This window comes from Pipistrellus kuhlii, unplaced genomic scaffold (genome assembly GCF_014108245.1).
Source record: "Pipistrellus kuhlii isolate mPipKuh1 unplaced genomic scaffold, mPipKuh1.p scaffold_m20_p_6, whole genome shotgun sequence".
Lineage (NCBI taxonomy): Eukaryota > Metazoa > Chordata > Mammalia > Chiroptera > Vespertilionidae > Pipistrellus > Pipistrellus kuhlii.
Window position 1 is genome coordinate 61,682,997 of NW_023425562.1, and position 13,999 is coordinate 61,696,995.

The window sequence follows — 13,999 nt, forward strand, 5'->3', positions numbered from 1 at the left end:
TATTTAACATAGTCTGAATTTCAGTATTGAAAATTATAAAGTAGGCCAAGTGAAAAGACTGCTGTGTCTTCTTAATACTTTTGTACGCTTGTCCCTACAGGCATTCTAATTTTTTAATTTATTTTTTATTAGAGTTGATATACAATATTATATTAGTTTTAGATATCAAATATAGTGATTAGACATTCATATACCTTACCAAGTAATCACCTGATAAGTCTAATATCCATCTGATACCATAATTATTACAATATTATCGACTATATTCCCTGTGCTGTATTTTATATCTCTGGGGTTCTTTTTTAGAACAGGCAATTTGTACTACTTAATCCTTTTCGTATTTTTCACCCATGCCCCCAACTCTCCTCCCATAGGTTGACCATTTTTTGTTCTCTGTATTTATGAATTGGTTTATTTATTTATTTTAGATTCCCCATATTTGCAAAATCATATGGTATTTGTCTTTCTCTGACTTATTTCATTTAGCATAATACCTTCTAGATACATCCACATTGTTGCAAATGAAAAGATTTTTTTTAAATGACTGAGTAATAGTCCAATGTGTATATATATCATATTTTCTTCATCCATTTATCTACCAATGGACACCTAGGTTGCTTCCATATCTTGCCTATTGTAAATAATGCTGCAGTGAATATGTGGGCGTATGTATTTTTTCAAATTAGTATTTTGGATTTCTTTGGATAAATACTCAGAAGTGTAATTGCTGGATAATATAGTAGTTCTATTTTTAATATTTTGAGGAACTTCCATACTTAGTAGCTGCACGAGTTTACATTCCCACCAACAATGCACCAGGATTCCCTTTCTTCCACATTCTTGCCAACATTTGTTGTTTGCTCATTTGTTGAAGACAGCTATTCAGACAGGTATGAGGTGATTTCTCACTGTCGTTTTAATTTCCATTTCTCTCATCATTGGTGATGTGGAGCATCTTTTCATGTTGGCTGTCTGTGTATCCTACAGGCATTCTCAATGCGAGCTCTCTGAACCACCAATCAGATCAGGTCTCACTCTGCTCAACATCTCATCTCCCAGGGGCTCCCATCACATTTCCACTAAAGCTCAAGGTCCTTTAGGTGCCCTTAGAGGGTCTGGCCCCCTGCTGCTCTGGAACCCAGATTCCACCCACTCTGCCTTTCTCTGCCACTCTGGCCTCTGTTTGTTTCTTGAACACGCCATTACATCTTGCAACCCCCATACTTGTCACAGCTTTTGCTGTTCCCTCTGCTGGAAACGCTTCCCCACATATTCATGTATTCACCTCTCTCTCTCCATTCAGGAATCCATTCAGGTGTTGCACCTCAGGATGGTGTTTGCTTTCCCCTTTACCACAGTTCTTAACATTAATCTATGTTGCACACTTTTCATATGCTATTCATTGTCTGTCTCCTCTGATAGTACCAAAGCTTCGTAGAGGCAATGATTTGCCTCTTGTGTTCACCTTGGTACCCTTGGCAAAGAATAGTGCCTGGAAGGTTCCAAAACTGTTTGTTGAATGAACACCTGTCTATGATGTCATTAAAGGGAGGGATATGGAACTTTAACAGAATCTAATTGAAATTCGCATTTTGAAAAAAAATTAACTCTGAGTTGAGATTCCTTAATAAATTCAGTATTAGATTGAAGGCCCCAACAATAACAACAGAAGAGTGCTGTGACGTGGCTCGCCAATTTGTAAAATTAAAGCTAGGTTTAATCTACAGTACTTTGAGTGAACTCTGGGGCAGGAGGGCTCATTTTTATGGTCATGTTAGATTGGAGGGGCAACCCACCTCTCTATCGTGTCCCATCAAATGCGAAGTTTATTTATTCATTTATTTTTCATGCTTTGAGTCTGAACATGGCCATGTAGCTTTCTTTGGTCAGCAGGACATTAGCAAAAGAAGCTAGGAAATACTACATTTGTTGGGGCTTGGCTTTCCTCGCTGCTGGGAACCGGGAGAATAAGCCATGCGGAGAGAACACCCTGTCACCTGGCCTTAGGGATGAGGCTCCAAGCCCCACATGTCTGCAGCTGCATGAGTGGGCCCAGCAGAAAAAAGCAGAACTACTTTGCTATTTCGGTCCAAACTGCTGATGCACAGAATTGTGAGCTAACGCATAGTTGTTTTAGGCCAGTAGGTTTTGGCATGGTCTTTACACAGCAAAGGCTAACTGATAGGATGGGGTGTACTACAGCCCAATTAAATTCCCCTGGTAAAAACAGTCAAGACACAATACATGGCACTTCTAGCTCATCTCTGGGGCTGGGGAAGTACGGTAAAACACCCAGGAAGTCCTGCAGAGCTGGGTGTGAAAGTAGCTGTAGTGTGACCTGGGACAAATCGCTTAGCCTTTGGAAACTATGGTTGTCTTGCATATTACATAGAGAACAGGCCTAAAACACTGCCCTACACGCCTGCTACTTCAAGTCTGATCTGAAGACCCGCAACATTGGCATGACTTAGGAGCTTAAAAATGCCAAGTCTGGATCTCAGGTCTCACCAGACCTGCTGAACCAAAATTTGCACTTTACCAAGAATAAAAATGCAGGTTTGCATGCACATAATGGTTCCAGAAGAGCTGCCATAGCAGCCTGAAATCATCACTCAGCAGCATCACATCTTGCAGCCCCCATGAACAGCAAGGAGCCATGCAGCCTTTCCCTGAGATCTTTCTTTCCTTTCTCGCCTGGGAAGGGAACTTGGTCTAGGGCTATTTTTTTTTTTTTTTTTTTTTTTTTTTTTGGCTTGCTCACAGGCAGACAGGCTCCGCCACTCAGGAACCTCGTTTCAGGGCTCAGCTAAAATTGTAGCTTTTAGCTGGGGAGGTGTCATCGGGCCCTCAGCCCCCTCTTGGTGAAGACTGTCTTGTTGGTAAACTTTTGATCACCCCCTTCTTTGCCTTGCCTGGAAAAGTCCAGGATGGGAGTTGTTTGCATCTACAATTGCCTCTGACCACTCGGAGCCTGGATTGTTGTTTGCGCACACACTGCCCATCCATTCCCCACATGCAGGAGTGGCCAGACTCATTCTTTCCTCCTGGGCAGCGGGACCTGCTCAGGCGGCTGAGCATGCCCAGTTCAGCCTGGAGCATGGCCCCAGTCCCCAATGCGCAGGTGCCACGTCTCCGGGTTTTGGTGGCCGCCAGCCGGGAGGAGGAGGCGGAGTGGCTGGGAGGAGAGCAGGGATCCCTCCCGGGAATCCGGCTGCCGCGCGTTGGGTGGGTCCACACCGAGCGGGGTGACGCTATCTAGACCCAACACACTTTGGGTCTGAATTTCTGGGCAATTCGGAGTCACGTGGGGGCAGCTACAGGGCAGGGGAGACCCGGGATCTGGCTAGAGCAGCGCCCGAGCATCCCAGGGACCAAAATGTGGGGGGTTTTGTGCTCCGAGGTTGCACTTGGAGGAAGACTTTTTGGAACCGCTTTCATCTCTCTGTAGCTCAACTTAAGCCTCGAGGGAGGGAGGGAGGAAGAGAGAGAACAGTAGTACTAGTGTTTTGGAAGACTCTTTTAAGGATTACAAGAATAAATAGCGTTTAGAACAGGGTCGACGTAAGCGCTTTATTTATAAACAAACACTTCCCCTGCCCCCACAAGGGGCTTTGGGGTTCCAGTTTCGCCACTCCTGACACCCCTCCACTCTTTACTCCCCCACCACCACCCGTGGTCCACTGGGGACTGCGGGGAGAGGGTGCCACTTGCCGCAAGGTTCTGCGCCCCGCGACACCCCGCGCCTACTGGGCTCCAGGCAGGGTCCGCGGGGGGAGGCCGGGGAGAGCCCGGAGGAACGGGCAGCGGGGCGGCTGCCCCAGGCGCCCCACCCACCATCTCCCAACCCTCCCCCCTCCCGCTCCAGGCGTCCGCCCGGGGCCTCCAGGCCGCTCCCCGCGGCCGCCCGGCGCCCCCTCGCAGCCCCGCGGGCTCGCGGCCGCCCGGCCCCTGCCCGCCCCCAGCCCGGCCCGGGCGCCGCACTGGGCATGCTCCGTAGCCCGGGCAGCTTGGGGCCGCGAGGCGACCGCTCGGGCTCCGGAGCCGGGAGGCGAGGACGAGGAGGGAGACTCGGGGGCTGAGGAGGCGGGGGCGGCGGGCCACCGGGAGGCGGCGGGGCCGGGAGCCCGGGAAGCGCCAAGCCGGGCGGGCAGGCGGGCAGAGGGAGCCGGCGCTGCCCGCCGCCTCGCGGAGGAGCCCGCGGAGACCCCCGCCCTGCGCGGAGGTGAGGACCGCGCGCCTCGGAGGCGGGGAGGCGGGCGGCGGGGAGGCGGGGAGGCCGGAGGAGGGCGGGGGCAGCGGGAGGGCGGGGCCGGGGAGCCGGGAGGGGGCTCGGCGGCCGCTCTGTCGGGGGAGGGGGCGGTGGCGCCGGGAGCGGTGAGTGAGCCGCACCGCCGGGATCTCGCTGGCACAGGCGCGCACCCACGCGCGCGCACACTCGGGTGCTCCAGGCGGCGGCGGCGGCGGCCCCATCCCCGGCAGCAGCTCCAGCAAAGTGACAGGTAGGAGAAGGCGTTTCGGGTCCCGCGGAGGATGCGCCCGCCCGGGCCCGCCGGGCTGGTGGGGTCCAGGCGGATGCGTCCCGGACGCGCGCGCGCGCCCCCGGCTGCCCCGCCGGGAGTCGGTGCAGGTGCAGGGGGCCAGGCGTCCGGTGCGCGCGGGGGGCCGGAGTCCCCGCTGACACCCCCTTCCCCCAGTAATCCTCGCCTTCTGGGTCCCCCCAGACTCTGTGCAGACGTTCACCACTTCCGACTGGAAATAGCCCGGCCCGACGTGTATAGGATTATTTTGGTTGGGAATAGTTGGCACCCTGCAACGCATGTCATGGTATACGCGTGTGGATGTTCTTACCTCTTCTGGGAAAATAATAGATGACGGACCGTTTCCACTTAAAACAACGCTGACAGGCCAGCCCACGTTGGGGGTAGTGTTTGGCATACCAGTGATGGAGAATACAAGTGTTCTTATTTTCAGAATTTTAAAGTTGCCTTTTCCTTAACAAATGACACCCTATCTATATAGTACAGTACTTCTGACTGTAGACTTTGTAGGCGGTACTGTATAGAAGTATGGAAATATGTAATTTGCCAGTTTCTAAGTGTATCTAAGTACTTTAAATAGAATAATAAAACTAGAATTTTTAAAGAAAAATGCAAATGCTCATTATAATTTCATAAATATGCATGTATTTAAGAGATAACCCTCAGTTATAAAAACAAACAACCCTCATAGTGACTTTTGCTATTATTCTAAAGCAAGTGTTTGAAATTAAGTTTTGGCTGAAACATTAATTTTTCACCATAAATGTGATCCATGGAAGTCTATACATTATGTGGAGATGGCCACTAGTAAGTCTGTATGGTTGGCAACAATGTTATTCAAACATAGGTAGCTGAATAATGTCAAATTAGAACTGAGTTTCCCCTTTAAAGAAAAATCAGATTCCTAGAGTAAACAGAACCAAGAAAAGCAACTGGTGACTTTACCTGGGCATCTTCCAGGAGATCAAGAAAGTTTCTAGGGAATTGTGTTCTTTAAAAAGAAAAATTGTGTGTGTGTGTGTGTGTGTGTGTGTGTGTGTGTAAAATCTTAACTTTATCTTTTAGTATTTTTTCATAACTGTTGGATTAAAAAATATGTGGTTTAATTGAGAACCTAAATTATGAACTCTTCTAACTTCAGTGCTCTATTATAGAAATATGCAAAAAAAAAAAAAATCTAGCTGGGCAGGGGCTGTGCTTTAATCTCCATTATCCCGGTTATGTAATCTAGAATGCTGTGTTTTTCATAGGACGATTTTACATAGTTTTTCAGCTGGCGTTTTAATCCAATATGTCATCTTTTTTTTTGAACTGTAGAAGTTTAATAAATGATTGCCATCTTGGGAGAACACCTGTTTTCATAAAAATCCACTTTTTAAATGGAATAGCATTTTTTTCATTGTCATGTTTAGGTACCTGAGCTGTATGCTGCCCAAATGAGTAATGCTTTGCATGTAATATGTTATCACATGTCTAACGGTACCCTGTATTAGATTAGCGATTGCCCTTACCTGCAACTCTATTATTGCTCAACCATCCGCAAGTAGTTTTGATTTCGCTTTGATGATATCATTACCCAGCTCTGAATTAATCACTGGGGAAAATGCTATTCTACAAGTGACTGTCAAAACAGAATTTCTAGGATTCCATTTGATCACCGGGTACACATTTATATCTGTCGGGATAATGCTGCCTTTATTTTACAAATGCACACCCACACTGAAGAGCTTTGTTCTAAAACACTCTTTTCTAAGTTTTATTATTTGTATGCCTGAAAATGTGACTGATGTTAAACTACTTAAACGCCCTGGAATCTTGAGGTTTTTTCAATTTATTTTATTTATTTTTTTATGAGGTAGTGAAATATGGAAGTTTAAAAGCGTTAAGGGTTACTGAAAAGGTTTTGCAGAAATGGGTTTTTAAACATCTAAATCATCTCTTTGGACTGTTTCATCCCCAGCAGAGACCTAGCCATTGCCGTAGCGCTGATAGTCTGTCTTTCCCAAGAACATATCCAACTGTTTTTAAATTAATGTATACTGCTGGTTTTGGCAACATGGAGCAGTTATATTCGGCAATCCAAATGACCATGGTGCTTTCCTAGGATACCACTGAATCCATTTGGGGGTTTGATTTATTAAGAATTGAAATGATGACTAAGTTCTTGACTCTTATTCACCCTTAACCACCCTCTCTCTGCATTACAGTTGAGGTGAAGTGGAGCTTCACTGATGCTCTGTTGTTTTCCTGGAACTGATCACATAGCCATGCTAACTTGTGAAAGGATGTGATTATTAGGGAACTTAGCTTCTTGACATTGTGTCTGCATTTTCATCCTCAAACTTTCAGATGTAGCCTACAAACTCAAATATCGGGATTAAGGAATACCTTTCCTGGATTATTTAAAACCACATTAATAATTGGCTGCCGAATTCATTTAATTTTTAAATGTTAAAAATCTTAGGTTGAAAATAAATTTAATCATTTTGGATCCCATCACTTAGGTAATGGAGTCCTGGGAAAGAAGATTATGTATTTCTCATGTTCTCCACAAATGCCTTTAATAGCGAACTCAAATATTTTGGGGAAAGCAAAAATATTCTCGAAGCTTAACAGTATTTAGCAGATGGTGACTAAATTATCATCTCTGTGACCACTTTTAAAGGGTGAAATAACATGTTTATTAGCTCTGAAGACTCCGGTTTTTTACAAACTCTTTACCACAGTGAGTCCTATAAAACCCAGAACTTTTGCGTTTGATATGCAAAATGAGGTCAAGGACTAATGGAGCCGCTTTAATGATCACAGTTGGTATTTCATGTCCAGACTGAAGTTTCTGAAATAGTTGCTTTCCACTTCTTAATGTGAACTTGTAGGCCTTATTAGTGGCCATCAAAAAGACATCCACCTATGGAGAAGCACATAGAGCTTTTTTTCTCATGGCTGTGAGGCGGCAGCAGGTAAGTTCTGTGTCTTTGCTGTCGGTGTGCAAATGTTAACTGTGTTTGGCGAGGGCACTGCTTCATTCTCAGTATCATCCATCCTGCGTTTTCTACTTCCTTGTAATATTCAGGAAACATAATAACCTTGTGCAGGTCTTTCTTACATTCCTGAGCTGTTGTTTTTCTGTTTAATAGTTTTTCTTTTGATAAAGCCTGTCCCTTAAAGGAGAAATACTTCCTCAAGGTGTAGTAATATTTATCTAGGTATGCCATAGAATGATATAAAGGTCTTGTATGTTCAGAGATTGTAGTTCTTTAACCAAACATAAAAATGAGTTTATATCACACACCCTCAGTGGAAGTAAATGCATTATTGATTAGGTGAGAAGTTTGCATTGTTTCTGTTGGAAATAAACCTGCTTAAAAAAAAAAAAAATCACTTTTCTTCTCAAGGCCCATTTCACTTGGTTGCAACAGCCACCCCCAAATCCTGTTTTCTAAAAGGCTGGCTAAAAGCTTATGCCTCTGGATGCTTTTCACATGCTGAAGGTGGAGCCCAAGTTTATAAAGGAGATGAAAGCAGTGATGGATGCCCTGTGGTCCAAATTGCATCCAGGAGATCCTTATGTACAAGAGGATGAATGACTAGCTGAGTTTTTATTTTCTCTGCATGAACCCCATCTACTTCCTCTTTCCTTTTCTTTGTGGAATCAAAATAGTTGAAAGGGACATTAATCTGAAGAAAGTTTTTCACTGAACACCTCTCTTGCCTATACTACCAGTAAAACCTTCCAAGAGAAGGTCGCCCATGTGACCTCAAGATAGTGTTATCTTATGCCCTTGATGGGAGTCTCCTTCACAGCTCTTCTCCCATGATCCTTTGGTGTGCTTAGGACTGGGAAATTCCACCTCAAGCTACTGAGTCCCCCATGGGCCAGGAATATTAAGATATTGCCCTTCTTAAAGTATTCTTTTCTCCTGAACAATTCAAGGGTGTTTTTGGCTCCTGGACATGAACAAAGAAGTGTCCTTCTTGAACAGGAGGAAGAAAAGAGCTCAAAATAATGTTAAGCAGCTCATCTAGAGGGAAGACATCACAGACCAGCAGCTTGACATCTCATTCTTTCCCTCAGAACAGGAATCCTTCTCCTCAGGAGTTTGGCGGGTCCATGAATATAGCTGGCAAGTGAATTGCATCTTTATTTTCACTTACTTTCGTATAATAGGACAGGTCTTAGAGTTGCTGTTGAACTTGACATTTAAAAGGTTCAAAAAGAAGCACATATATCTCTCTCGTGTTCAGTTTTTAAAAATTATTTTGGTACATCGGTATAATTGGCTTCCTTTGTACTTGATTATATGCACTTAAAAAATTAAGCTGACCCAGGTCTGTAGGATTCACCAGATTGAAGGGGGGTTTGTAACCCACTTGAGGTGAAGGACAACTGCTCCAGACACACTTCCTCTCAGAGGAGCTGGGTGGGAAAGTGGGTGGTTGCTCTGTGGGCCTGCTGTGCAAGGGAGCTCAGCCATGTCCCTTCCCAGCAGTGTGATGTTGCTGAGAACTGCAGGTGTTGGAATCAGGCCAGAACTGAGCTCGAATCCTGACTAGGTTGTGTATTCCCAGTGTGTCTCTAGGCATCCACTCCAAGCTTCAGTTGCCCCAGCTGTGAAATGAGAATAACCCAAGAGAGCAAAAAGTGCCTGGCCTTATGAATGATGCTGGGTATTGTGTTACCGCTGCTGTTGATACAACTGCAATTAGCTCTTCTGCTAATACTACTCATATCACTGCTCACCTCCCATTCTCCTCCATGGGGACAAATGCCATACAAAGCAGGCTGAGTCATTGCCTATAAAACTTCTCATAAGGGACATTTGCTCTAACCCCTGGGCAATATAGAAACTTCAGTCACCTTTTAGAGCAACTCTGAAGTGCCAGATCTTCTGGACTTGCCTGTCCCTGTGCCTGCAGTTGCACAGAGGGACCTAATATTAACTCATCCCTGCCTCAAAATTCTGTGGCTGTGGGGTTTTGAAACATAACTCAGTGGGCCAGATGCTATCCCCAGGGCATCTGTGTCTCCCAGATAGGCTTTTTATAAAGGCTACGTTGAGTCATTCAGGCCTGGAAGGAGAGAGTCATCCACTGGAATAATTGGGGGATCTCTGATGTTTAGGGGGAGGCTTCATGGCTCTTGTTTTCCGTGGGCTTCAATGGGACACTCACGTTCTCTGCTCTATACAGTGAGAGCAACAGCAATGACAAAACAACAGACATCTGTTGAACACATCCTTCAGTACTCCCAACAAATGTTTTTGGTCGTTAATAATTATATCTCTGTTTTTACACTTGGGGAAACCGAGGCTTGGGAAAGTCAGGGAGTTCAAACCCAGGTAGACAGACCCCAGAACTCCAACATGAAATGACTGTACGATGTCAGCTGCCATCCACACATGTGTTGCTGAAACGTTTGTTACAATAAAAAGTTTTGTGACCATTATTTGAAGTCACTGGGCTGAGAGAAGACTGAGAAGCTTCTGGCAAGCCTGCTGTGAAAGAAATTGAAATAGGCCGTTGAGGATAAAGCCCCGAGTCCTCATCTAATTCTAGGTGCTTTTGTTGCCGTAGTTGCATGGGCCAGAAGTCTGAGCGAGGAAGGTTACTAAATGCTACTCTGGGGGAGCCTAAAAGAGCATTTGTTTTCTGGAGGGCCAGCTTTCACCTGATGAGATTCCTCATGGCGCCGATCAGGGTGTAGCATACTCTGATTTCTTGAAGAGCCACGTAAGCAACATGCAGCTGCCCGGATGTCAGAGCTCAGGGAGTGGTGGGGGCTGCTATGGGCATGGGGCGCTCAGCCATGCGTGATTTATTTATTGTAAATGCGAGATCTTCTTTTTAAATGTTTAGAAATAATTAAAATAAAAACAAATGTGTCAGCCCATGGGGTGGCCGGCCAAACAAAAGACGGTTATGGAATGCCTCTGGCTCATGAGCTCCTATTTTAAACCCTTTGTCAACTCTAAGTGCTGGAAACACTGTGTACTAGACGATGTCAGTGGTTTCATCTTTAAGGAAGCCTGGTGTCTTCTTTATTCAGGCGATTTTGCCCCCTGTTTAATTTCTTACATAGGTTGTTGTGGCCATTTATTTCCAGTGCACATAAATTTCAGATGCTACATTTCTGCCTGTTTGTCCCCTCCTTCATTTTTCTAAGATGTTAGGAGATATACAAAGTTGAGGATGGGGGCTAGAGGTGGGAGGGAGGAGGCAGAACTTGGCTTTCTCTTCTATTTTGCTGTGCCCATTTAAAATAGGAACACCTACGCATGGAGAAATGGGGGACTTCATTTATAGGGACATGGAGGGTCTCTTGCCTGTGTCACTTCTTTCAAGTCTAACTAGTCAAGGAACTGGTTATTGCTATTTTGTAGTTGTTGTATTTGTCTTGGCCATATAGAATATAGATCTGTTTCTGCAGTTTAGAGTTTCAATGTACAGTTATTTAACAGCCACGTTTTCCTTTTGGCTCTTAAATAAGAGGCCCCATTGGTTCAAGCAAGAATGAAATTTCTTGCCAGATGGGGTTTGGATGGGTTTCTCTGCCATCTGCTGATGTGCCATCACTGGACAAATCACCAGAGGCCCCTAGAATTTCTATTAATTTAAAAATTTAATTGCCTTTTAAATGAATGTGATACATTAATATGTTCAAGTTGAAATGATAATGCAAAAAATACAGAAGCAAAAAGCAAAATGTAAAATGCTCTTTCCCACCTACACCCATTCCCAGATATAACCATTGGCAACAGCTCAGAGCGCCTCTTCCCTCTCCTTTTTCTATGCATTTACATAGATAAGTATATATACAACCCTTTTCTTATTATATAAACTGGATCCTACTGTATGCATTTTTCTGGAACTTGCTTTGTCTACTTAAGTTTATGTTATAGAGATCTCATGTCAGTATACTAGTTATCTTTTTCTTTCTAACATTACATAAAATTTGGTAGTATTGATACATTGTACTTTATTCAACCATCCCCCTATTTTCAGTGTTGCAAACTGAAAGATTGACATTTTTTGCACATAGACCTTTGTGCACCTGCATGAGAATTCCTTGTAGCTTAATTCATAGAAATGGAACTCTGGTCAAAAGTATATGCACTTTTTACATTTTGAGAGAGCCCTGCCAGACTGCCTTTAGAGAAGTTGCCCATGAAATTTCTGTCTCATTGAACCTCAGATTATGCACATATCCACCAGTTGAAGCATGCCCACTGATTACATTGCTTCACTGATTCAGTCAGATTTCACTTATAAACAGTACACCAGGAAGTGACTTTAGAAATCGTCTACCTCCTTCAAAGTCTTTAAAAATACAGCACTTAATCAAAAAAAGAGTTTACCAGTTAAAAGGCTGATTTAAAAACTGCGTAGCAAAGAGAGATCTTATAGAATCAAAATTGGAAATCTGTATTCTGACCAATTTGGTCAGCTGTGAAAATGAAGGCCCCGCACACCTTTGAATATTTGGTTGAAGGACTGAGGCTTAGTCTGCACAGCCAGTAGAGGTTGATAATGACCTGGGAAAATCAAGTTAATTTCATCGCTAAAAATTCTATCCAGGTATATTTATAGCTTTAGGCTTTGAAATACTTAATTATTTAAAATTTCTTTTACCTTTACTTAGAGAATTAGCAGGCTCAGAGATAATGTCTTATTGAGTTTTAATAGACACCCGAAGTTGATTTCCATGATATTTAGAAGTGATATACAGACAAAGGACTATATACATTAGAAACTACATTGTATTTTCACTAAGAGAGATACAGAGGAAAATACAGAAAATCTAGGTCACTCATTTCCAACTATTCTCAGAAGTGACAACTTTAATAGCTATAGTTGTTATCAATAAAATGAAATGAATTATTAGTTTATTTTTAGAACTTCACAACATCCATTGAAAGACTTGGAATCATCTCTGGTAAACCTTGATATGGATAACTAGCAGGAAGTAAAATATTGTTTCTGTTTTCAAAGATTGATTTGCTCCTTTCATCTGTTTCTCCAGACATCCATTTTTAAGAAAAATGTTGGTTTGGCAATGATATTCAGATTCTGATTGTATGCCTTCTGCATATTTATTTTTATAGCATACTGTGAATTGTGGAAATATGGTAGGATTCAGTCATATTTTCTTGGCATGGAAACCTTGCATATTCAAGAAAGTCTATACTAGATTTTACTCATGGAAGTGCTCTGGTATTCTACTGTTTGCAAATGGTTTCCTTTGAAAATCTCTAAAAGCCACAGTGGAGGGCCCCACCTGGTCACTCTAACCTGTGTCATTCCGGGCTCTGCTGGGGAGCAGATGGCATGTGTGAGGAGGGCTTAATAAAGGGATCCTTTAGGAGGTGTGGACATGTGTACGGAACACAACTGGGATGAGTGCTGAACAGTGACATAGCAACCATGGGGAGGCAAGAAGGGCAGTCCCAGAGAGCTGTATCCTTTTGTAGAGCAGAGGGACACAACCTGTAATGTCTCTGCAGTGACACAACAGGGGTGTAACTAGGCCACACTCCCTCTTCTCTTGTCCCCCAAACTCTGGCTGATAAATTCCATTAGCTGACCCCAGACAGAAGCCAGAGGGCAAGGGAGAGGAGGAAAAGTGGAGAAGGATGGTGATTATGCATGGGGAGGCAAGTGGCAGAATCTACCCAACTGCCATTCTGAAGGAGAGGTGTGCATGGGTGAGAGGTCAGTTCAGGGAGGGAAGCCTATGGTCTGGTTTTGTGGACAAAAAAACAACAACCCCACAAACAAACAAATCTGTAGCCACAAATGCTTAATTTAAATTGAAGTTGGGAATGTCCTATAATGCCACATGGCTGGTATCAGTAATACTTGCGGTGGGTCTTAGAGTAACCTAATTTTTTTTGTTTTTTTGTTTTTGTTTTTTTGTTTATTTGGAATGTATTGTGTTTCTTGGAATTGCATAGAACACATAAATACTTTAAAAAATATTTTATTGATTTTTGTACAGAGAGGGAGAGAGATAGAGAGTTAGAGACATCAATGAGAGAGAGTCATCGATCAGCTGCCTCTTGCACACCCCCTACTGAGGATATGCCCACAACCAAGGTACATGCCCTTGACTGGAATCAAACCCGGGGCCCTTCAGTCCCCAAGCCGACACTCTATCCATTGAGCCAAACTGGTCCCAGCAGAACACATAAATACTTTATGTATTTCTGGAAGAACCAAAAGTCTAGGTTATAGACAGATTAGTAAAGTCGGCAACAAGGAGTAGAGATACCCAAGATGATATTCCTTTGCTTTTAATATTTTATCTAAAATGTCAGGTACCTAGGGGGTGAGACTAGGAGAAAATTAAGGTTATTAACAGTAATTTTCATTCGAAGAAGTCAGTTTAACTGAATCATTAGCATCACTGAGTAGGAACAAACAAGCTGTGTTTCCCCATTTGTTCAGAATGGCAGTAAGACTGG

The 13,999-nt window shown here is 43.8% G+C and overlaps 1 protein-coding gene across 6 annotated transcripts in view; it reads left to right on the forward strand.

Annotated features, from left to right (window-relative positions):
* The first annotated feature begins 3,965 nt into the window (after window positions 1-3,965).
* PLCB4 (phospholipase C beta 4) overlaps window positions 3,966-13,999 on the forward strand; it is a 365,947-nt gene continuing 355,913 nt past the window's right edge. For 3 of the 6 annotated variants that reach the window (XM_045574871.1, XM_045574870.1, XM_045574872.1), the window contains exon 1: window positions 4,338-4,499. The gene's annotated coding sequence lies outside the window, so the exon portion shown is untranslated. Of the gene's footprint in view, window positions 4,223-4,337; window positions 4,500-13,999 lie in introns of those variants that run through there. The other 3 variants (XM_036417990.2, XM_036417992.2, XM_036417991.2) reach the window with 2 other exon arrangements.